Source organism: Xenopus laevis, chromosome 1S (assembly GCF_017654675.1).
Source record: "Xenopus laevis strain J_2021 chromosome 1S, Xenopus_laevis_v10.1, whole genome shotgun sequence".
NCBI lineage: Eukaryota > Metazoa > Chordata > Amphibia > Anura > Pipidae > Xenopus > Xenopus laevis.
The window spans coordinates 184,138,939-184,165,561 of NC_054372.1; the positions used below are offsets into that span (position 1 = coordinate 184,138,939).

Sequence of the window (26,623 nt, forward strand, 5' to 3'; positions counted from 1 at the left end):
GAATTGCAAGTTCCTCTGATGGTAGGGCTAGTCCCATGGAAGTGGGGTCCCAGATGAAGGGCCGAAACTTGGGGTAGGCAGAAGAGGCAGCTGCCTAGGGCACAATGATAGGGGTGCTCTGGGCAGTTACCTCTAAAATTGTCTTTTGCCTACCCCTAGTCCGCACCCCTCAGTCTTAGGGTGGTGGCACACTTGCCCAGCGACAAATCTCCTCTTCTTCAGGTGACTAATCTCCCCGAAATGCCTTCCTTCTGGCAAGAATGTGAATCACCTGCAGGGTGGCATACGGATCGAGGAAACTTCGCAAGACTTCGGAAAAAATAATCGTTCCGTATACATTTCGGGAATGCATTTCGGAGAGATTAGTTGCCCGAAGAAGAGGAGATTGTTGTTAGTTGATCAGACAGGTTAGAACCATACTTTCTCTGCAATATCAATCGGTGACTGTCACTACTATCTGTAGAACATAACTCTGGATAGCAATATGATTGATTTCATGGGCAGAACATCATCTGATTTGTTCTTTTAATACTTTATTTAATCTGAATGGTTATGGCAGGTCGGAAAAAATCTGCAAGTCTATGGCCAGCTTTAGGGTTTGGCTTAGTCAGTGACAGGCTTGACCATGTAATAGCCCACCTTTATGTGCCAGAGGCAAGACTAAGCTAGGCAGTCAAAGTAGACTAATCAAAACCATATACTGATTGAATGCTATGGGCAGTTGTACTGGACACTGTACTAGGCCAACACAGTTCTTGTAGACAAGTGTTGCTAGACTAGAAAACACAAAACAAACCTACAATGATTTTTCCTCTTTGGTAAAGATACAGTTTTATTTTGAGCAAATGTACTGCCATTGTTTAGTATAATTTCTAACAACCCCCCTCCTAAACTTTTTGTAAATAGAGTAATTTAAGTTTAAAGCTTAAAACTATGCCTCATTCCGTATACATGTGGTTGAATTTACTCTTTATGGGTAATGAGCAAGCTTTTTAATGCCAGTGCTTGTGTACATAATCATAGCTGAAATGGAAATTCAAATTACACTGTTATTTTTGGACACGTTCTTTCTATATATTCTGCTCCATGAGTAGGTTTTCCATTTACTGGGCAATTTTGTCGGATCTCTCTGCGGTTTGAAATTAAAGCTCTGGCCATGGAATAAATATTCTGATAATGGGAGTGCTGAACGGCAGAAAGAGAAGCTAATTTATTAGCTGGAAAAGCAAGTGAATTAGAGACAAAAGGAAAATAAACAAGAGGGACTTTGTGATACAGAAATCAATAATCCCCAAGGGTTGTTTGTTACTATACCACTTAATAGCTTTCTACAATGGTTCCCCAGTACCTCAACACATTGCCATCGGATAAAGGCCCATTACGGAAAATAAAGATAAAATATCACTGTGCCTATGTTACAAGCATTGTTTTCTATGTCCCACTGTAGTTACATTTATAGGATTTATAATGACTCCTGATCACTATGATGATGACTACGATTCATCCAGAATCCTTCATGAAAGATTTGTCCGAATCCCAATGCAAATCATAATTTGGATATGAAAATTGGGGCCAGGAAGGGTTAAAAAAAACCCACAAGCTGTGTGCACGGTTAAAAGAAATTTCTGTTCCTTGTCACATTTATTTTAAGGATTCCGTGAGGAAACTCTGTTTCGCTATTCTGCATTTTGAGGTCAGATTTCCAAAGAGGAGCAACTTTCATAATACAATGTGCAGGGAGGGAGGGTAAGGGGACAGATGGAGTGCAGTTGAAGGGGGGCTGTTGCATCTCAGGGGGTTAATTATCCTTTAAGCCTACATAAGGATACAAAGATTATTATTCCATAGTTGTATAGGCTGGCACAAAGTAGATTATCCACAACAAATAGGTTTGCCACCTTTCTGGGCAGGGGGAGGCCGACATTCTATAAGTATCCTGCCTGGTTTTCCTAGTTTGGAAAACCGGGCAGGCAGTTTTATCCCAGGCAGCCCTTCCAAAAACTGGGATGTCCGAGCAATTGAAAAAAAAGTATATTTAAAGGAGAAGGAAAGCTACCAAAGCAGTTTATTGCCAATGGATTATCTATAAAAGTGCAAGCTATAACACTATATGTATTCTGCAGAATGCTTTACCATACCTGAGTAAACAGCTCTAGAATCTCTCTCTGTTTGTTTAGGATAGCAGCTACCATATTAGCTTGGTGTGACATCACTTCCTGAGTCATAGCTCTGGGCTCAGATTACAGCAGGGAGGGGAGGAGGGAGGGGGTAAAGGGAGGGGGAGAGGGAGAGAGGAGCAAATTGAGCATGCTCAAGTCCTATCTCTGGAGGTTTATGCTGAAAACAGGAAATCTGATACAGATAGGGTTGCCACCTTTGTAAAAAAAAATTTACCGGCCAGCGGGGGCGGGAACTAAAGGGGCAGACCATGGCGCAAAAAGGGGCGGAGCTGCACCACAAAAGGGGCGGGCCACCCCGCTCGAGGGCAAGATGAGGAAGGAAAGGTACATTTCCAACCGAGGGCAAGGCCTTTTCTTAATAGTATTACAAATTACCGGCAGCTACATGTAATACCGGCCCCGGCCCTGGCAGGTGTTTTACCGGCTAGGCCAGTAAAATGCCGGCCGAATGGCAACCCTAGATGCAGAAGCCCATGAGTACACAATAGAAGGAAAGAAATGCTGTTTCTTTTGACAGAGGACTCAGAGCAGCATTACTTTGAGGGTTTACTGGAGTATTTATATAGACCTTTCTGATAAAGGTTACTTAGTTTTAGCCTTTCCTTTAAAGAAAAAGCATCAAACAATACACAGTCTTATCCTTTTCATTCCAAAAGGAGCACCTAATCAGGGTCAAACTGGTCCCTAATCCCCGCCACTACTCCTCCAGGCCCCTGATCTCCCTCCCCCGATAACTGCAACAGGAAGGAAGTGTGACAGTAGAAGACACAGCTCTGTCCATCCATTGGCTAACAGGACAATGCCTCGTACTAACCAGGACGATGGAGTTTAGTGATCCTTAATGTCTTTAAAAATATTTGAATGTTTTGAAAAGTCTGCTTTGCCTTCACGGTGTAACTGACCAGAAAAGGGAAACCTTTATGAGGCATTTGTCTGTGTTTTATTCCCACCTATAAAGTACACAGATCGGGCCTATTGCTGCCAGAACATTAAACAAATCGGTGCATTTAATTTGGAATTGTTTTACCTTGTTACTAAGCAAAGGTCTAACTAGATCCCACGAGTGAAGTGGGAAAAAACCCTTTTGAAAAAGACAAGACCATACAAAAAGGGAAAACAATTAAAGCTGAATAAATGTGTGATAAATGTGGTATTTATAACTCTGCCTACAGCCTTGATCTTCTCCGACAAATAAAAGCTAACTGCTGAGAATCACAATTGAGTAGTTACAGAGAGATTGAAAAAATGCATACCCACATTTCATTAATATATAAATATCCAACTGGAGGAACTTGCAGCAACGTATAGCTGATTTATAATAATATCTGGCTCAGTCATCCTACTCTTCCTGCTCATTCTGGGAATTAAGCTGTAATAAACATAGTGCATCTCAGGGACTGACAGTCATTTGCACCACCATTTATTTATGTTTTTGTGCCCACTTATCCACTTTAACTCCTGCCTTCCACCCTAGAGCAAAAGGAGAAAGATATAATGACAGCTCAGCCTGTACTTGCAAGTTGGGTTAAAGTGTTATGCAGCCCCCTGATGCACCTCAATCTGTAGCCATCGGGGACATTAACTGACAGCTGGTGTATCCTGGGCAGGCCCAGTCACTGCTTTCATATATGGCAGCTGGTCATACAGCTGCAGGAGAAATGATGCAACCTTTACTGCAGCTGTCTGGGGACTTCACAAAGCTATTAACGCAGCCCCAAGTGTATTGCTTGCTCAGCTTATGGGGCAGATTTACTAGAAGGTGAATTGTCGCCAACGACTGATTCGCAAACATCGTAGTACTTCGCCAGGCGCAAATTCGCTACCTCTAGGCTTATTCACTAATATGCAAAGTTGCGCCCTGGGCGCCGAACGCTGGCGTTTTTTCGCTAGCGTTACTTCAGCAGTGCAAGCACTTCACAGCCAAGATGCGCTAGCGTTCGTTTGTGCCTAGCAAAAATTCACTAGTGATCTTGCGCTTAGGTTAATTTGCATACGGCGGGTAATTTAAAGTTCTATCGACGTCTGTATCAGTAACGTAACTGATGGGGGCGGGACGTGCAGCCGGGCCCCCTGCCGTACGATATTTTCTGCGCTGAATTCTGTGGGGGGGGCCTGAGGGGGGCCCTGGCCCAATCGCACCCCCTGCTCCCCCGCTAGTTACGCCACTGGTCTGTATTATGAATGTTGCTGCAAATGCTTGAAGTTACCACTTTTTTTTATACATGTCCCGGAAACTTTTATAAAGACAAGAGAGTTAATATAATGCCCTCATGAGCTCACTGTAAAATGAATGTTCCATATGTTATGAAATGTGTGGAGAAAACCGGTTAGCCAAAAAAAGTTTATGTCAGGACTTTTGCAGGCAATTCCGATTCAAGAAAGGAAAAGTCGCCAGCGTTTTTGGAAATTGAATGCATTTTCGGCACACAGAATATGATGTAAGTGACTATGTGTGACTAAGATTGAGGTAGATGTTGCTTCTTTTAAGCACTTCGTCTGAGGTGGCGAAGTCAACACTGGCGAAAAGAGGTAGCGTTCAGTAAAATCCGCACTTTAGTGAATTTGTGTTGTAACAATCAGCATTATTATTATGTATTCAGTCATTTGTGATATATTTGGGTTGACCAGAAACGGAACTAGAGGGGGCGGGCACTGGCGCAGGACGCGCAGCCGGGCCCCCCGCCCCCCCTCCGTACACCCGGAACTGGCCGGGGAACATGCGGTGGGCGGACTGCCGGGGGGCCCTGAGGGGGTGCGGGCCCCCGGTAGTTCCGCCCCATGGGGTTGACCACTGTTTGGCAGCTGCAAAAGATATGGAAAAACAGTCAAAAAAGTTGCCCTTCAGCCCAATAATAATTTATCCCCCCCCATATTATAATCAACCCATCTAATGGTTTCACATTTCAAATGCAACAACCAGCAGTGTTTATGTCACAAAGGCAAAACTACCAAGAACCCCAAAGGTTCTACATAGTGTATATCCTATATCCCAACTAAACTGCTCTGCACAAAATATTGTAATATCAGCTCCATGGTACAGAAAGAATATGAGAATATTTTTATTTCTATGGCCCCTATGCCAGTATCCCATATCAGCAATAAAAGCGATAAGCTCTGCAAAGCTTATCTGCAAAATAGGAAATATGAAGTGTCAACCCCACGGACTAGAAAAATACATTTCTTGCTAGGTTATTTTTTATAGAAAAAAATGAAAGAGCCATATAGTGCAAGCTACACAAGTGGTTTTTCGTGATAAAATGAATCTGGCCCTTAGTTTGGTAAGTGCATCTCAAGAAGGTCAAACAAATGTGAAGTAGCACTGGGTAATGCTCTACACACAAAAGCGAGTCGTATCAAAGGAATATATTGAACAGTTTTACAAAGAGAGGCCCGTAGTCAAAAACGCTGGTGTTATTTTAAGGACATCAACCCAAAAAATTTTTTTTGCCTAATAACAGAAAACATATTTGTAAGCAACTTTGCACTATACATGCATTACACATGTTCTATGTGTTTTAAGTTATTTGTATTTGTATTGCTATTGAAAGCAGCGTTTGTCCCTTTCTATTCTCTGCCCTGGTGGCTCTGGCTTTTGAAACAATTTAACAGAAACCAATGGATTTACAGACCTATCTTGCTGGAGGACCAAAACAAAAAAAATGGGGTTGGTGGTCTGTACAAAACAATGAAAGGTATATGTCCAATTCCTTCTAGTTACCTTCAGTTGAATAAACAAAACATCAAATATTTAAAGGAAAAGGAACTCCAGCAGATTGACTGCAACACATTTATTCCAGGTGGTTCCTTTTCCTTTCAGTCTTTGATATTTTGTTTATCTTGCAGGAGGAGACTGGTTTTTGGAACTGTTTAAAAAACAAACATGAGTTTAACTGGCCATACACAAAGAGTTCCGTTCGTCTGATGACATCGCCAAACTAGCAAATCTTTCCCCGATATGCCCACCAACGGCAGGGCTAAACCGAAAATTTGGCCCTAGGGCCGAACGATCGGATTACAACGAGGAGCAATGGGAAAAATTAAACTTTTCCGATCGATATCGTAGCCAGATATCGTTCGGGAAGACCCATCGGAAGCCCCCATACACGGGCAGATAAGCTGCCAAATTGGTCTAAAGGCCATTACCTGCAGGCAAATGCTGTTTTCAGTAGCACTTACATTTACAAATAACTTTTAAAGCACTAACAATTTTTAACACATTCAAATTGGAAAGTTGCTTGTAATAGTGTTTTCTTAATTAGGCAAAAAATAAATTTTTGGGTTGACGAAGCAAAGTTCCACATTAAAACCCTCCTTTTGTTAAAACATGTTTGTTTCTGATCCAACCCACTAAGTTATATGACATGCTGAATTAAAAAGTCCATAAGTTATTGCTCTGTAAAGCCAAGCAATTATACTCCATTTTAGAACACCTGGAAGAGAAAGTATATACTGCACTGGTTGTGAGACTTTTTTCAGTTCAAGCTTAGAGTTTAAGTGCCTCTAAGGCTCATGGGCCCATGACTAAGGGGCAGATGTATTAAGGGTCGAATTTCGAGGGTTAATTAACCCTCGATATTCGACTGGCGAATTAAAATCCTTCGACTTTGAATATCGAAGTCGAAGGATTTTACGTAATTCGTTCGATCGAACGATCGAAGGAATAATCGTTCGATCGAAGGAATAATCGTTCCATCGAACGATTAAATCCTTCGAATCGAACGATTCGAAGGATCTTAATCCATCGATCGAAGGATTATCCTTCGATCCGAAAAAACTTGGAAAGCCTACGGGGACCTTCCCCATAGGCTAACATTGACTTCGGTAGCTTTTAGGTGGCGAACTAGGGGGTCGAAGTTTTTTCTTAAAGAGACAGTACTTTGACTATCGAATGGCCGAATAGTCGAACGATTTTTAGTTTGAATCGTTCGATTCGAAGTCGTAGTCGAAGTAGCCCATTCGATGATCAAAGTAGCCAAAAAAACACTGCGAAATTCGAAGTTTTTTTTCTTCTATTCCTTCACTCAAACTTGTGTGAATGGGCCCCTAAGTGCCTTAGGGGCATGAAATGCGTAGGACCGCTAGAAGATGTTAATTTTAATTAGTGTGCCTAAAGCCCCCTTCAATAGGAGCCAGTTTATTAAGCCTAAGGGGTTGGTGCACTTGGAACACGTTTCAACTTGGTGAGTTTATCAACATTAATTATTTGTGGAACTTTTTCGGTTTTGATTCCCACCAGCAAGGCCAGTGGTAAGAATCTAGCTGCTACTAGAAACAGTTTGTTTAAGGGGTATGTCACTAGCTGGTAATTTCTAACATACTGTATGTTTTTAATAGCTTTTTTTATTTTTAAGGATGGAAACAAACACACACAGTGTATACTGTACTAGTTTGTGTAACCACAAATAAACCATGGGTAAATTATACTGTATGACCTATTTTATTATCTGTACAATGGACTACAGTACTCTAGTGTTGTTCTCAGGGTGTTTTACTAGACCAGGTCAAGTAAAAAACATCAAGCCAAATAATGTAAACAATGTAAATATTTCCTTGTAGCCGCACATAAATAGCTAAATGGTGTGGAAACTAAACAAGCGAGGAGCAATCATTTTCAGAAAAGATCTTGAGTAACAAGGGGTTAAAAATCTTTTCACTGTCATGATGTCTATGGTTTTCTTACTAAAATACATTGTGTACTGTACGTTAAAAAACATCAGCCCTTTAACCAATAAATGTATTTTTCAGCTGTATAGGCAGCCATCTCAGGTCTTTGTAACTGATCCTGTGCTTTCAGAAAGAGCTAGAACTTCACAGTGCAACTGCTTTCAGATAAATCATTATTTTTCCAATTCGAAATTACTTCCTAAGTCGTTTTACCAACTTGGCTCATCTCCTATTTCCAATTTCTAACTTCATTTTGATCTGTACATTGCTGAAACCTTCTCCAGGCTTCAGGTAGCCCGCTTTTTGGAAGGGTAAGGGAATCTGTGGTGTCAGAAACATGGAGCAGTTTTCCCCGCAGTTGCCTGACACAGCAAGTACAGACGGTTCTCATCCCAAAAAGAGCCCCAGCAGTGTTACCCATGGGGGTTGTGGCACATAGGGGCATTTTATCCACCAGTGGCCCCATTACCACTCCTGATAATATTAAATGAAAAGAACCTTGAGTGACTTAAAATCGTACATGGAGTAGTGAAAGTTGGACCTCTACTCAACTTATTTACATTAGCCACCAATATCATATTATAAAAAAGTCTTGAAAGGCAAATGGGGTTATTTAAACTATTTCTGGCATTCCCTGACAACAGTAGCATTGCCCTTCAGGTTTATGGCACACTCGAGAGATTTGTCACAGTATCAGCGGGCGACAAATCTCCTGAAAATACCTTTTCTTTGTGTCGGTGCGAATGGTGGCTGTAAAACATATGAATTGTGTAACTGGTGGAAAATGCAAGGCAATTTTCATAGATTTTGCAATTCATATGTACCATACTCTGCATTGTTTCTTCCTGTAGATCAGAGATCCCCAACCTTTTGAACCCGTGAGCAACATTCAGAAGAAAAAGGAGTTGGGGAGCAACACAAGCATGAAAAATGTTCATAGGGTGCCAAATAAGAGCAGTGATTGGCCATTTGGTAGCCCCTATGTAGATTGTCAACCTACATTGAGACTGTTTGGCAGTTCACCTGGGTTTTATACAACCAAAACTTGCCTTTAAGCCAGGAATTCAAAAATAAGCTCCTGCTTTGAGGCCACTGGGAAGCAACATCCAAGGGGGTTGGAGAGCAACATGTTGCTCACGAGCTACTGGTTGGGGATCACTGCTGTAGATATTACAGAACAATACAGAGGGGGTTCCAACTTATGTTAATTATGTTTCTCTCTTAAAGGAGAACCAAACCCTTGCTCATAAAAACCCCTACCCAACATAGACCGCCCTCCCTGCTCCCCCCCAGCCTAGGTGGTACCTTTGGTAAATGCCCCTAACTCTTTACTTAGCCCTCGGGGCAGATTCAGGGCATCAGAGTTCATGGACACCATCTTCTTCTCTTCTGGAAGAGAGAAGATGTCGGCATGTCAGCGCATGAGCAGTTGGAGCAATCTTCTGTGTCGCGTCAACTGTGCATGCGCCGAAAATCAAGGTTATTGACAAAGTACCGGAAGAAGACCAATTAGCAAAGAGAAGAAGATAGCGCCGGAGAACTCTGATGCCCTGAATCTGAACCAAGGGCTGAACCTAGGCTGGGGGGAGCAGGGAGGGGGGGTCTATGTAGGGTAGGGGTTTTTATTAGCAAGGATTTGGTTCTCCTTTAACAACACAGTTTGAGTAAGATATGCTTTCATTGACTGGAAAAACCTCAGACTATTCATTCTATATGTGAAATGTCCATAGCTCGAAGACTTATTCTCAATTTGGAACAATCAGGTTCAGCTACTCTAGAAGCTCCCTTCTGAGTGATTAAGATGATCCAAAAGCTGCAAAGTAAAGTCTCAGGAATTATGAATATGTTAGTGTTTTTGATATACTAAGCAAAGATACCATCAAGGAAATACAATAATTCCTACACAGGGATTTCCCTGGCAAATGTTTACACATAGACACCAGTCAATAAGTTACAAACTCTATGACGAATAGTGTTTATTTCAGTGAATTTCTATGTTTGTGCCTCTGGTAGCTTTCCAATATGTTATGTAAGGAATAAAATGAGTACATACTGTAGCTGGGTTCTCTGTTATCGAAGCTTGCTGCTGTCATTTATGTATCTTCTCCAGCACGATCAATAAAAAAGTTCTGTAAGACATGATTAGAAACACCCGGGTTATACATTTAATAGCAATATACAGCAAGCAACTAATGCAAAACCGGTTGTATCAAAAATTTTGCCCGCAATAAACATAAATAGGGGAATGTAATAAAAGTCACAAAGAGCAAAACAATTTGCAATTCGCAATGTAATACTCTTCTTTAAAGGGATACTGTCATGGGAAAAAAACATTTTTCTAAAATGAATCAGTTAATAGTGCTGATCCAGCAGAATTCTGCACTGAAATCCATTTCTCAAAAGAGCAAACAGATTTTTTTATATTCAATTTTGAGATCTGACATGGGGCTAGACATATTGTCCATTTCCCAGCTGCCCCAAGTCATGTGACTTGTGCTCTGATAAACTTCAATCACTCTTTGCTGCTGTACTGCAAGTTGGAGTGATATCAACCCCCTCCCTTTTCCCCCCAGCTGCCAAACAACAGAACAATGGGAAGGTAACCAGATAGCCGTATGGCCGAACGATCAGATTATGATGTGCCATGGGCTCCGGCGGGATCGGTCGGGTCAAAATTAAACCTGACCGATTGACCAAACGACCGATCTCCGCCGGACGAAAGATGCCGGCACACGCCACACACGATCCGAAAATCGTACGAATCCTCGATTCGTACGATCGGATCTGTGTGTCTATGGCCACCTTAACACAAGATAACAGCTGCCTGGTAGATCTAAGAACAACACTCAATAGTAAAAACCCATGTCCCACTGAGACACATTCAGTTACATTGAGAAGGAAAAACATCAGCCTGCCAGAAAGCATTTCTCTCCTAAAGTGCAGGCACAAGTCACATGACATGGGGCAGCTGGGAAATTGACAAAATGTCTAGCCCCATGTCAGATTTCAAAATTGAATATAAAAAAATCTGTTTGCTCTTTTGAGAAATGGATTTCAGTGCAGAATTCTGCTGGAGTAGCACTATTAACTGATGCGTTTTGAAAAAAACATGTTTTCCGATGACAGGATCCCTTTAAACTGTTATTACATTGCGAATTTTCATTGCTCATTGCCCACTTTTAAGAAGTGCTTGAAGGTGTCGTAATGTTTTGGAGCAAACGTAACAGTAAGAAGTTTTAAAACATTCACTGCGCACTGGCGCAAACTATAAAACTCACAAATCTTCTTCCACTGTCGGAAGTGATCGCTAACCAGTTTCCGGGTTCGCAAAAGCTGTATTGAATTTGTGCAAAGGAAAATTTGTTCGCAAAGAGGCATAACTTTTGGCATTCCGAATATTTTTTCCTTTATTACATTTCCCCAAAAATATCTTGGATGAACCATAAACATTGCTGATACGTGCTGCTTTGTGATCAGCCTCAATGAAAAATAAGCTCTATACCCACTCACATGAATGACATGGATCACGTCTCCAAAATAACTTCTCTAGTCCAAACATAGATACAGAAGAGAACCCAAAATAAGCATGTTTTATGAAGCACAACATTCTTTTTTATCTTTCCAATATATAATATTGCCTCTGACAGATATTTTTCAGCAGTAGTATAATTTCCTTTGGTTCAGTCTGCGGAGTAAGCTTTTTTTTCTCTTAAATAGGTTAACTTCTCACCTTATGACTCAGTTACTGTAACAGTGACATTGTCAATGCAATTTTGGCTCTTGAGAGAAACATTGATTGCCTTAGGCGAACACACAGTTTTGTTAGGGAAATACAATAGCTACAGTATGCTCCAGCTGGAGAGCTTCCCGATCAGGAATGAATGGGAACTGAATTCTGACACTATAATGACTATTATAACATATTTATCCGCAACACAAGAAGTTGGTTTTTGATGCACATCGAGCACATGGTGTTTAGCAGCAATCATAACTCAGGGTTGCTGTGGGTTTTCCTCCCCCTAACATCATTGGGAAGCACACAAATTGCCGGAGATCACTTCTATTAAACATTTGCCAGACCAAATCTACATTATTTCCTTCCAATTCCTATCAATTGGAAGAGACCTACCCATACCTCAATTGTAAGCGGCTAGGCTCATTTACAAATGTTGGTGCAAGAACAAACTGTGGAACACACACCATCACGCTGTTTACTAGGGATGTCGCGGACTGTTCTGCGGCGAACTTGTTTGCGCGAACATCGGCTGTTCGCGTCCGCCGCAAGTTCGCGAACGTCGCGCGACGTTCGCCAATAGGCGTTCGCGTCAAAATCGTTCGACCATTCGACCATTCGGTCGCTAAAATCCTTCGATCGTTCGAATCGAACGATTTTCGGATGTTCGAAGTTCGCGAACTGTTCGCGAACTGTTCGCATTTTTTGCCGGTGTTCGCGAACGGCGTTCGCGAACACATTATCGGCGGTTCGCTACATCCCTACTGTTTACCGACAAAGCAGTGTTTCTTTTCCTCACAATCCCAGTGCAATAATCTTGTACATGATGCACTAATATGTCAGCAATTAGGCACCCACTTTGGTGAATTATGTGTAAATTGTTAAAGATGATTAAGGGGCTGATTCACTATGGGTCGAATATCGAGGGTTAATTAACCCTCGATATTCGACTAGGAATTGAAATCCTTCGACTTCGAATATCGAAGTCGAAGGATTTAGCGCAGAAAATTCGATCGAATTCGAAATCTGATTATTCCTTCGATCGAACGATTAAATCCTTCGAATCGAACGATTCGAAGGATTTACCTGTAAATCCAACGATTGAAGGAATATCCTTCGATCAAAAAAACTTAGGCAAGCCTATGGGGACCTTCCCCATAGGCTAACATTGACTTCGGTAGCTTTTATCTGCCGAACTAGGGGGTTGAAGTTTTTTTTAAAGAGACAGTACTTCGACTATCGAATGGTCGAATAGTCGAACGGTTTTTACTTCGAATCCTTCGATACGAAGTCGTAGTCGTAGTCGAAGGTCGAAGTAGCCCATTCGATGGTCGAAGTAGCCCAAAAAAACCTTTGAAATTCGAAGTTTTTTTACTTCGAATCCTTCACTCGTATTTAGTGAATCAGCCCCTTAAAGTGCAGATTCTTTTACCTTCGACGCGTCAATGTGCCCGACGCAATAACAACAGTAATGTTCAATTTACTTGATCGTTATAAAGAGTACAAGTTCCGAATTACAGAATCGCTGTCTCCCATAGACTCCATTTTATCCAAGTAATCCAAATTTTAAAAATGTATTTTCTGTTTCTCTGTAATAATAAAACAGTATAAAAACTTTTTAACATATGTATACAGTTGTTTATTGTTTTAATTAGTGAGGCATATTAAGGTCATTTTTAATTATATATATGATAGCATGAATTCTTGTTACCAATCTAATAGTTTAATCTCATGTGACCTAACCTATGTATGGTTTGTGAATTGTAGGATACCAGGGGGCGGCCCTTATTTCTGAAAATGGCAATTTTCTATGTAGAATGTATATTGTCATGAAAATGGTTTATTTACATGAAGCAGGATATTGCATATGAGCTGTTTTATGCTAAATACTTTTATAGAGGCCTACATTGTTTGGGGCTATAGTTTTCCATTAAACAAGCAAAAATTACCTTAAAGCTGAGATTCCAGGTGTATCTAGGAGAGTAAATAAGCATTATCTCCAAATAAGTTGAGCCCCCACACCACTGCTCCAAAACCCCAGGGTGACCAGCCCCACAATTTAGGCACCATTGCCCTACACCTTCTGCAACTTCACTGGTGCCCATCCATCACAAAAATGGCTGCTCATTGCACGAGATTTTTTACACATTTATTGGTATATGGCCATTGTCGTTGGATAAGAAGAAGAGTTTATATGCCGAGGACTTTCCACACCAGTCAGTTGAACTGAAGAAGCTGCTCGGATGAGTAGCGAAACGTCTTCATTGATTACTCAGCAAGTCCAGTTGTTTTAAAATGACCTATACTAGATACAGTATACCATGACCTGGATGAATGAACATCTTCATAGTCATCGTTATAAGACGTACTAAATCTTTTTAGTATTGTTATCCACATGGGTTATCCCACGGGTTATCACTAGCAATCTGCCTGCTAATCAGCATGTAAGTGAAATGATTGACGTTGACTGTGATGGAGCAGGAGCAGTCGTTTAAATACGGCCTAAGGTAAGTTCTTAGAAAAACCTGGAACATAACAATTTTAACAAATTCATAAAAAAAAGATAATATCACACAGTACTGCCCTGAACTCAACATTTGAACTTTTTAACCTGAAAAAGCGAATCCTGACTGTCAAAGATGGATGCAACCTCCAGATCTACTCATATATGAAAATCAATACCTGTAGTTTTATTAAAGGGATACTGTCATGGGAAAAAAAAAATTTTCCAAAATGAATCAGTTAATAGTGCACTGAAATCCATTTCTCAAAAGTGCAAACAGATTTTTTTATATTCAATTTTGAAATCTGACATGGGGCTAGACATTTTGTCAATTTCCCAGCTGCCCCATGTCATGTGACTTGTGCCTGCACTTCAGGAGAGAAATGCTTTCTGGCAGGCTGCTGTTTTTCCTTCTCAATGTAACTGAATGTGTCTCAGTGAGACATGGGTTTTTACTATTGAGTGTTGTTCTTAGATCTACCAGGCAGCTGTTATCTTGTGATAGGGAGCTGTTATCTGGTTACCTTCCCATTGTTCTTTTATTTGGCTGCTGGGGGGGAAAAGGGAGGGGGATGATAATCACTCCAACTTGCAGTACAGCAGTAAAGAGTGATTGAAGTGATCAGAGCACAAGTCACATGACTTGGGGCAGCTGGGAAATTGACAATATGTCTAGCCCCATGTCAGATTTCAAAATTGAATATAAAAAAATCTGTTTGCTCTTTTGAGAAATGGATTTCAGTGCAGAATTCTGCTGGAGCAGCACTATTAACTGATTCATTTTGAAAAAAAACTTTTTTTCCCATGACAGTATCCCTTTAAGGATGCCAGTTGTTCTCTTCTACCTTCTCTGTAGTGCTTAAATTCTATTGGCCTTCAATGGTGCCTTTTTAAAATATTTTCACAGGCGATACCTTTTGTTTGCAAGTGTTGTTTTACTTAAGGCGCCTTTGACCTAACAGGTTTGAATGTACTTGCCAAAGGCAAAGTTAAGGGCTGACTGACATTGGAATGTGCCTTATTTACTGTACTTCTCTTCACAGAGGTGTTCAAAACCTACTGCGGATTTCAAGAATTTCTCCCCGTTTATCCTGACATTGTTGAATTTTAATGGATAGCCTTGGTACCTATGAAACCGAGACTCTGATTTAAAAAATTGCTCAACCGGGTCTTATGCAGGTTTCCTAGTATTTCAGTCTGAGCTGGAATTTATCGAAAGTCAAAAGCGCGGCCCTATCAAGTTGATCAAGTCAATATGCCAACGCAATAGTTAATTTTTCATTATCCAAGGCTTCAGAAATGCAACATGTGAAAATTGTTATCCGCCGAATGCACTTTCCTGGAAAAGCAGATGATGCCCCTGATTCTAATCCAGTTTGATCAGAATAGTGAATTGTTATAAAAAATATGACACGTCATAATACATCTGCAATGGATACGGATTGATCAAAATCAATCGATCATTGATAAATCGGATGATATATATACATATTGTGGATATTTTTTCTACACACGAACGATTAAATCCTTCGAATCGTTCGATTCGAAGGATTTTAATCCAACGATCGAACGAAAATCCTTCGATCAAAAAAAGGTTAGCAAGCCTATGGGGACCTTCCCCATAGGCTAACATTGACTTCGGTAGCTTTTAGCTGCTGAAGTAGGGGGTCGATTTTTACTTCGAATCGTTCGATTTCGTTCGATTTCGATCGAATTCGAACGAATTTAACCAATTCGATGGTCGAAGTACCCAAAAAATACTTCGAAATTCGAAGTATTTTTCATTCGAATCCTTCACTCGAGCTTAGTGAATCGGCCCCATGGTGTGGAATGATCACTGATCTTTGTGATGTCATTGTAATAACGTTATAATGCTACAGGAGGAATGTGTGTTAATAAGTATTTTAAAAAGTAAGGCTGTAACCAGCAGATCAGAGAACAATGGTTTCTGCATGCAAGAGCCAGTAAGACCTTCATAGATGCTATTTAAAACAGATCAATAGGAAATTACAGGCATGAGACCTGTTATACAGAATGCTCAGGACCTGGGGTTTTCCAGACAAGTGATCTTTCTGTAATTTGGATCTCCATACCTTGTTGACTTAAAGATAATTTAAATATTAAATTGACCAAATTGGATTGCTTTGTTTCCCATAAGGATGATTTGTGTCTTAGCTTGGATCAAGTACATGGTACTGTTTTATTATTACAGAGAAAATATTTTTTTTTTAATTTGAGCTATTTGATTATAATAAGGTCAATGAGAGACAGCCGTCCAGTAATTCGGGTCTTTCCAGATAATGGATCCCATACCTGTAATTCCATCTGTTATCTGTAAACCTGTTATCCTGAAAGCTCCAAATTACGGAAAGGCCATCTCCCATAGGGGTAAATTTATCAAAGAGTGAAGTTCCGCCACTAGAGTGAAATTCCGCAGCTCTCAATTCATTTCTATGGAATTTTGAAAGGCGTATTTATCAATGGGTGAAAGTGAAAGTTCACCCTTTGATAAATACGCCAATAAAAATCCCACACAGGGCCGGATTTACATAGTGGGCGCCCCTAGGCCTACTGCCGTTTGTCACCCCTGTCCCCTCCCCTTTATTCATGCAAATTTTCATCATCAATGGGGAAATTAAAAAAATTATTGTATCTCCAGCGCATCCCCAGTGTTTTTGTACCAATGTGGGTGTGGTTGGGCAGCATGCCGCCCCCCTAAATCCTGCTGCCCTAGGCCCGGGCCTAGGTGGCCTTTCCCCAAATCCGGGCCTGATCCCACAGAAATGAATGGAGAGTGGCGGCATTTCACTCTAGTGGCGGAACTTCACTATTAACTTCACTCTTTGATAAATATACCCCATAGACTCAATTTTATCCATATAATCCAAACTTTTAAAAATTATTTCCTTTTTTTCTGTAATAATAAACAGTACCTTGTTCTTGATCCCAACTAAGGGAAAAGGGAAGTTTGCCAAATATAGTACCCGTTGTATTACCTACACATCATCAGTTATAGTTATGCATTCATGCACAGGACCTTAGCCATGAAGTTTAAGCTCATGTTTGTATTCCTGTTGTACTTCCCTCGATGACAGATTATTGACTTTTCACCATAAACTGGATCATAAACATACTAGGCTAGTTTCCATTTACTGAGGAGAAAAGCAGCCTGATTTTGAATGAACTAATTATTGAACCAGTGCTAAATTGGTATGTTTAAGGGGACCTGTGGGGAATAGCACGAAATATAGCCCAGAGGGCTATAATAAGTCACTTCCTACTGAAGACAAATTGACCTTCCTTCGGCAGTGCCATAGTTTGTATTCCATGCAGCTTGTCAGTGTTATTGGAGAGAACAGTCCCCTTTTTAATGCAGTTATCTCCGACATGACGCAGTTCCGCCTTCATAACATGCCAAAAACATCTTCAAAACAGGCAACAGACAATCAGCAGGTTTCTCAGTCTGTGTGATGTGAAACCCTAATGAGAGTTTAGAACAAACACCGGTGGCCAATAGCTTCAATCGTTAATGGCCGGCTATTCGTTTAATCACACTCCCTGCCAACGGAGCCATTCGAGTTAATGACAATGTTCCAGTTCTGAAAGGTTCTTATTAAACGAAAGTTGCCTAAATAGATTAATGCTGTCTGAATACAATTCATAGGTTGCAGGATGGTGTTTGTTGCTTACTGTCTTGTGACAAGCCAGCAAAGTGCTTAAGCTATCCACACACAACAACAATTATCTACAGTGTAAAGTTGCCGGCACATGGAACATTTTGACTGCCACTGTCATTTGGCAGAAAAGTGGCAGTCAATACACCTGTCACCACTCACTACTGGCGACAAGTGGACAGGAACATTTTGACTACTGCTGACTGCAGACAAAACACATACAGGAGAATGTAATAAAAGTCGCAAAGAGCAAAACAATTTGCACAAATAAGAATAAAAATTCGCATTTTGCAATGCAATACTCTTCTTTATACTGTTATTACATGGCGACTTTTCATTGCACAATTTTAAGAAGTGCTTGAAGGTGTCGTAATCTTTTGGAGCAAACGTAACAACTTTTTCAGTAAAACGTTTTATTACATTCACTGCGCACCGGCGCAAACTAAAAAATTCGCAAACCTTCTTCCACTGTCTGAAGTGGCCGCTAAACAGTTTCGCAAAAGCTACATTAAATTCGCGCAAAGGAAAATTTGTTCGCAAAGAGGCATAACTGTTCGCATTGCGAATATTTTTTCCGTTACCGACTTTTATTACATTCCCCCCTAAAACGTCTAATAGCCACTATACAATAATACAAGGGAAATGACATGAATATAAACACCTTTAACTTGGAAATATACACAATGCAAATCATTTATTTATTTTTTTTCTTGCCATTTTTAATTTCCATATATTTGAGGCAGATTTCTGAATTTCCATGTTCTTATCATGTCAGTGTTTTTGTACTTGATCCAAAGATATAATTAATCCTTATTAGATGCAACATTGAGTTTATTTAAAGTTTGAATTATTCTCTAAATTATGAAGATCCAAATTACAGAAAGACTTATCTGGAAAACCTCATGTACCGAGCATTCTGGATAACAGGTCCCGTACCTGTACCTAAAATATGCCGAGATATTATGCAATTGTGAAAAAAGTAATTGTGAAAAAAATACAGTCCTCATAATTTATGCAAATCAAGGCATAATTAGAACACGAAGATTAGTAAACCTGCCCTTGCTTACTTAATGTAATTTATTTCATTATGTTCTATTTCTTTTGACCTCTCTAATCAGAAATGTAATGTGCCTTAAGTGGGATTGGCAACAACTGGCAACCAGAAAGCCAATTCAGTGAGAGCATAGGTTACTATAGGTATGGGACATGTTATCAAGAATGCTTGTGATCTGGGGTTTTCTGGATAACCGATCTTTCCGTAATTTGGATCTTCATACATTTAGGGGTTTATTTATTAAAGTCAGATTTTTTCTGGTCGGATTTAAGAGGAAAAACACAAGTTTTTCATATAAAAAAGCTTAAATTTTCTCAAGATTTATGAAACCCCAATGGTGTTAAAATTCCAAATAAAAAAGTACTCTTACTCAGACCTCCCGAATTCATGTAGAAGTCAATGGCAGATGTCCCGTTGACATTTTGAAGATATCCTGATCTGCACTGGGTTTTGTTCAATAATCCCAAGATTTTGTGGTTTCGGGCATCAAATCTGAAAAAGTCACAGTTTTTTGGCAAATCCGAAAAAAACCCCGTAAGATTCAGATTTTTTCATGATGTTATCGAGTCTTTTCCCACACCAGAAATTTTTGTGAAAATGTATTGATAAATAGGGGGGGGGGGAGAAGTCAGTGCTGATTTGGTCGTAGTGGTTTTCAAAAAATAGTGAGAACATTTCGGATTTTGATAATTAACCCCCTAAATCTACTAGAAAATCAATTAAACGTTAAATAAAGCCAATAAGGATGAATTATATCTTAGTTTGGGTCAAGTACAAGCTACTGTTTTATTATTATGGAAAAAAAGCAAATACTTTTTTTAAAAAAATGGATTATATGATTAAAATGGAGTCTATGGGAGTTGGTCTGTTTTGTTTTGGGCCTGGTCCAAAACGTAAGTCATTGTCATGTCAATCAAGAGCAATGCACAGTAATTACTGGGAAAAGTTCAATAACTCGAGATCTATTGTGACATCCATGCCTGGTTCTGCATATAGTTCACATTACATGGTTACATAGTTACATCGGGTTGAAAAAAGACAAAGTCCATCAAATCCAACCCCTCCAAATGAAAACCCAGCATCCATACACACACCCCTCCCTACTTTCACATAAATTTTATATATACCCATATCTATACTCACTATAGAGTTTAGTACATTCCGCTTCTAAAATAAGCCTTGAACAATACATTAAAAAAGAAGTTTGCTTTGATGATCTGCACAATGTCATTAAGAATAAAGAAGCAGTCTTGGATGCGTAGAGCCTCCAAACCCATACCAACTATAAACAATGGGACAGGGCTGGTTTTGTCCATTCTCTTTTTCAAACTGATCATAATCTCCTGTCCTTGCCACTGTCTTTCTGTTGGAGTCAGCTCTGAGGTTTGACTGGGCCAGTTGAGGACATTCAGGGGCCGATTCACTTACTTCGAGTGAAGGATTCGAAGTTAAAAAACTTTGAATTTCGAAGTTTTTTTGGGCTACTTCGACGATCGAATGGGCTACTTCGACCTTCGACTACGACTATCGAAGGATTTGAAGTAAAAATCGTTCGACTATTCAACCATTCGATAGTCGAAGTACTGTCTCTTTAAAAAAAACTTCAACCCCCTAGTTCGCCATCTAAAAGCTACCAAAGTCAATGTTAGCCTATGGAGAAGGTCCCCATAGGCTTGCCTAACCTTTTTTGATCGAAGGATATTCGATCGAACTATTTGTGCTAAAATCCTTCGACTTCGATATTCGAAGTCGAAGGATTTTAATTCCCAGTCGAATATCGAGGGTTAATTAACCCTCGATATTCGACCCTTTGTGAATCGGCCCCTCAGTCTCAGAGCCAATCCACTGCTGTCGATTGATTTGTGCATTGGATCTATGTCCTGACGAAAGGGTAATCCTCCTACTCCCAAGTGTTTGGCAGACTGGAACTGGTTCTCTTCCAGGGTCTATATGAACATTTCACCATCACTCATAAACTCTCCTCAGCACTATAAATAATCCCAAAATATAAACTTCCAACAGTGGATTTACAATAGCAGAGGAGAACAGGTACAGTGGCTAAGCAATTTTATAATATTAAACTGTCAGGGGCCTAACGGCTCCTAGCGGAGAAGTCTTGACCAAGGAGAAAGCTTCGGGACTTAAGGTGCAGAGGTCGTTTGGACCGATTTGACAGCTTATCTGCCCGTGTATGGGGGCTTCCGACGGGTCTTCCCAATTGATATCTGGCCACGATATCGATCGGGAAGGTTTGATTTTTAACTGACCAACCCGTCGGAGCCCCGTGGCGCAATCGTAGTCAATTCCAGGCAGTAGTTCAATTGGCACGCAGCAAAGGATTGTGGGTACAGGCTCAGGCGAGAGTCAAAGTCCAGAAATACAATCAAGAACAATTTAGGAACACCCAGGAATAAAGGTAGCAATTCCTATTATCGGACATTGAACCCGTGACCTCGGCATCTATTTATTTCAAATTTCTGCGTTGTTCGCGCCACAATGACAACACGCAAGCGGCCCATCGGGCACAGCCGTCTTTACTACAAAGCAGAGAGCTCCTTACAAAAACTGGTCTAATAAAAGACTGCTAAAAGATGGGGCAAAGAATACGCCTTTGTCATTCTTTTATAGGTTTCAGGCAATGGCATAAACATGACGTTTGATTTGTATATAATAGCACTTATGCTGTATTGAAGCCAAATACCGTTAATTTTTTCTCAAAAGTCCACAAAGCTTTATCCAGCTTGTGTTCAGTGCCCTCTTTATTAACACTGCAGTAGCTGTCTGCCTTCCATACACTGATTGGTTGGGTAATACTGAAATAGAAGGGCCATCATTTTCCCTAAATATCATCCAAATGCTATTTTATCTTATTCTTGACCCAAAAGTGACTGCACCTAGACAGTGGGGGGGGATATTTACTAAAATCCAAATTTTTCTCATTGTTTTATTAAAACAACTTCGCCCCAAACTCCCATCCACAATTTTACCTTATTTATCAATAAAATAGTTCGAGAAATTTGATGCAGGAAAAGACTAGATAAACTCTCAATAATCGTTACAAAATTCGAATCGTATGATTCGAAAACTCAGACTTTTTCAGATTATTCCCCAAAAAAACTGAAATTTTTCAGATTAATCATTAATTATAAATCGTTAATGATTAATTAATGATTAATCGTACAAATTTGAATCTGAAAATACTCCAGCGAAAACCTGTCGAAATCATGTTGAAGTTGATGTTTTATCACAATCGCAATTTTTTCCCTTGATCAGAAAAAACTAATTGGAAAAACTCAATTCATTTTTACAAATTTGACTTGAAAAATAAACTAGTTTGATAATACTTCCACTGAGTTCTCAAATCAAGGTGAAAAAAGTATTTTAGAATTTTCATAAATGAGGCCTTTCAAGTATTCTACTTATAGATATGATTTTTGGTAATGCCTTCATTTAGCGATCATATCATTTTTTTTTGGTGGGAACTGGGAATAGATCTGACAGCCATGAACAAAAAAAAAAGTTTAACTTCATTCTCTTTTTTTGACGTTTGCTTTGAGAGTTTCTGGATTATATCATGAAAACAGGGCAATTATTTACTCAGTTTGTCAAGAGAATTTTCACTTTCCAGACATCTAAGGTCTCTTCTGCTACCGCCCATGAACTCCGATGCCTGAATCTGCACCGAGGAATAAGTAAAAACAGGGTAACACTTAGGCTGGGGAGAGGAGGGGCTCTATGTAGGGTAGGGGGGTAGGGTTTTTTTAACTTTAGGGTTGAATTCTCCTTTAAAGATCCCCATTAGTGATGGGCAAATAAATTCGCCTGGCACGAATGGCGAATTTGCCGAGCTTCACTGCTGGCGAATAAATTCATGAATCTCCTGCGAAAATTCACCGGCAACAATTCGATCAATTTTTTTTTTTTTGTGAAAATGTTCGAATTGCTAGATTTTAGTGAAGACATTCGAATTTCACTATTTTTTCATGAAAACGTTTGAATCACGATTTTTTTCGTGAACTTGCCGATTTCACGATTTTTCACAAATTTTTCGCAGTTTCGCAGAATTTTTCATGAAATTCACCATTTTTTTCGTCGACTCGAAACGAGGGAAATTCGTCCATCACTAGTCGCCATCATTTGCTGGTGCTTAAATCCATTAATGTGCCTCCAATCGGAAAATGCTTCTTCTGAATTCTAGCAAATCTGGCCCTTACTATGAACTTTTCATATTTAATAGTATTCTATGGCAAGTTCAAATATATATTTTTTTGCTTTTTTGACTGCTGCTTTCCAGGTTAGGATTGAACTGCCTGTCTGGTTGATTAGGCTGAGTAACCCCAGCAAGCAGGTAGTAGTAGTATGGAAGTCAAAATGGAAGGTAAATAGGATAGGGCCTCAATAGAAAAATAAGCAATTAAAAGTACAAATAATAATATAAATGTAACTGAGCTGAGTCATTATCTCAAGCAAACATATGCAAGCCATTAGCTGTCTGCAGAAGAGACCCTTTAACGAGCCTTCAAAAGAACACAGAGAGAGTTTCAGCCACAACAAAGCCCCCCTTTCTTAAAGGGAACTGCAATTAAATATATTTTAGAATGGAATTTGTTTCAGAGTCATATTGTATTTATGCTTTAACTGAGCCATTCCCTGCACTCAATAAATCACTGCACTCAATGTTATTCTGACACAAGAGAAGTGCAGCCCATTAATTTTCTAAGCCACTTCTCAGTGCTACACCCTCCTGCTAAGAAAACATGCTATTCACATGTAAAACACAATGAGGCCGTCAATCTTATGTCTCGCTGATGTGTTTCCTGCGAACAGAGTCGATGAAATATGTTCTTCAGTGTGAGTTTGGAAATGCTTCTCATATTCTAATGCAAGGGCTGCAGGAAGAGTTTATTCAAACAAACGCAACCACGTGCAGCTATGCGGGCAGGATTCCAATACTCTTCTTGTTTTTCTCCCTCTGTGTTTATATCCACTGATTCTGAGGAATACAGATAGACCTTGGGCCAAAGGAAAGATCATTTGGCTTGTATCTGAAGAAAGGAACATGGCATGTGCTGAGGCAGAACATACCCCACACATTCTTCACCAAAGTCAATAACAAAATAGTTCAGTTGGATGTACGAATGTAAGGGTGGGTAGGACTGGTCTAAAGCTGGCCATACACAGGCAGATCACTAAACAAGCCAACCTAAGTCCTATTTAACCACCCGCTTGCTGGTGGGGTCAACAGGCAGATCAATCAGAGGGGCCTACATGCCAGATGATGAGCATATTGCAACAACCTGCCTGGAGTTGAACCAGGGATCTGGTGTTCTTGCGCTGTCTGAATTACCACTGCTCTATGTGAGAAGACAGCTAAGGCCCTGCTTCACTCCTATGGCTATGCTTTGTAATTAAGTAAGTTTCCAAACTGGTGATCTGTGTAAGCCATTAGTATGGCTATAAGAACCCGTTCTCTGCACTGACTCATTGCCCAACGTAGGTCTATTTCCTGACGGTTCCTGACCTTTGCCTGTTTTTGACCTTGTATCGTTGCCTGAACCGACCCGTGCCTGTTTGACTACTCTGCTGGATCCTGAATTTGTACCGTGTTACCAATCGGTTTTGACCCCAGCCTGTTTATCCTGACTATACTCCTGGCTCCTGATTCTGTACTGCACCGTCTGACTGGTACTGATCCAGCCTGTTTATCCTGACTAAGCTTCTGAATTCATCTCTCTATACCTTTCCCTTGAATATAGTGCAGTCTGCACTTGGAAGCACTGTATTCATGAAGATTGGGCAGTAAGTGGATGTGCCCTTGTGTGATTAAGATGTTCAAGCTAGAGGGTGCCAATGTGCATCTACCACCAGCCTATGGCTGCCTTGTGCTTTACTCTGCTGTATTCCTCACCTTTTGCTGGATTATTAATCTGGTACAAGGTACATAGCGCAGACTGCAGGAACCATTGTCCCTGGGGCAACAGGTAGGTGCATGAACCTTAACGGGCAACACTTTGCACTGGGGCACTTTTGCTTTTAAGGCTGGAAGTTGATCTGCGCTGAGCCATAAACTATTCTGTAGTTTCAGTTCCTTATCCTGACACCCCGATGCATGGGGCCACAATTAAATTTTTCCAATCACTGTGTATAAAACTACTGCTTTGGCACCAAGCCCTTGTTTGCACCCTTGTTCCAGACAGCTACAGTATGTGTATAGGAAATATACTCAGCATTTCAACAGTCAGCAGCCCTGCTTATAAAGAGCTTATCAAGTGCTATAATAATGCAAATAAGCAGACAGGGATATTCTTAGCAATGTTCTTATCATTCGCATACTGTGTAAGATAACAACGATCAATTCAAAAGTGAAACTGCCTCTCAGAAAACACTGACATAGCATCTGTTTCAGCGCTGGTAATTATGGGGCAATGCCTCAATCACTAAAGATTACAGGACTTATTCCCTCTCTTCTCTGCCTTTGTAATTTACCACTTTGATTGTAAGCTCTAGAGAGCAAAGATCATCTTCCTCTTGTGTCTCTTAACACTTAGGGGCAGATTTATCAAAGGTCGAGGTGAATTTTCGAATTAAAAAAAAATAGAATTCCAAGCTATTTTTGTGTGCTTCGACTAGGGAATAAACTCGAAAATTTGAATATCGAAATTTATCATGTACTGTCTTTTTAAAAATTCGACTTCGACTTTGCCCATTCGCCCATCTAAAACCTGCTGAATTGCTGTTTTAGCCTATGGGGGACCTCCAAGAACCTACTTGGAGTCAATTGGTGGACTTTGAAAAATCTTTTTTTTTGGGGGGAAAAACTACGTATCAAATTCGATCGAATGCGATATTCCTTCGATTCGAATTTGGCCGAATACGGACCTATTCGATCGAAAACAGACCTATTCGACCCTACAAAAAAAACTTCTGCTTATTTACTGTTAGTCATTTTGAAAACAAATTTCAAGGTTTTTTAATTTCGAAATTCGATCCTTGATAAATATGACCCTTAGGGGCAAGATTTATCAAAGGTCGAGGTGAATTTTCGACTGAAAGAAATTCGAATTTCAAGCTATTTTTTGTGTACTTCATCTAGGGAATAGTCCAAATTTGATTAGAATTTGAAAAAAAATTGAAAATTTGAATATCGAAATTTATCATGTACTGTATCTCTAAAAATTAGACTTCAACCATTCGCCATCTAAAACCTGCCGAATTGATGTTCTAGCCTATGGGGGACCTCCTAGAACCCATTTGGAGTCAATTGATGAACTTTGAAAAATCTAAGGTTTTTTTTTGGGAAAAGCTTTGAATCGAAATCGGCCGAATGTGGACCTATTCGATCAAAAATGGATCTATTCGACCAAAAAAAAACTTCGACTTAGTTTTGGTTGGTCTTCTTTGAATTTTGAAGTATTTTGAATTGAAAGTTTGACCATTGATAAATATGCCCCTTAGCTATTAGGGGCATTCTCGGTTCCCACAGTTTGGAATAGTATCCTGAAAGTCAAGAAAGGGTTTTAACAAATTGAATTGGAAGCCCAGCAGCAGTGCTAAGCTCTAACAAGTCCAATCGTTAAAGGGATACTGTCATGGGAAAAAATTATTTTTTCAAAATGAATCAGTTAAAAGTGCTGCTCCAGCAGAATTCTGCACTGAAATCCATTTCTCAAAAGAGCAAACAGATTTTTTTATATTCAATTTTGAAATCTCACATGGGGCTAGACATTTTGTCAATTTCCCAGCTGCCCCTGGTCATGTGACTTGTGCCTGCACTTTAGGAGAGAAATGCTTTCTGGCAGGCTGCTGTTTTTCCTT

The 26,623-nt window shown here is 40.0% G+C and overlaps 1 protein-coding gene across 1 annotated transcript in view; it reads right to left on the reverse strand.

Moving 5' to 3' along the window:
* Positions 1-26,623, reverse strand: part of ghr.S (growth hormone receptor S homeolog) — a 277,152-nt gene that overhangs the window by 234,291 nt on the left and 16,238 nt on the right. Inside the window, exon 2 of the mRNA XM_018244502.2 lies at positions 9,898-9,973. The gene's annotated coding sequence lies outside the window, so the exon portion shown is untranslated. The remainder of the gene's footprint in view (positions 1-9,897; positions 9,974-26,623) is intronic.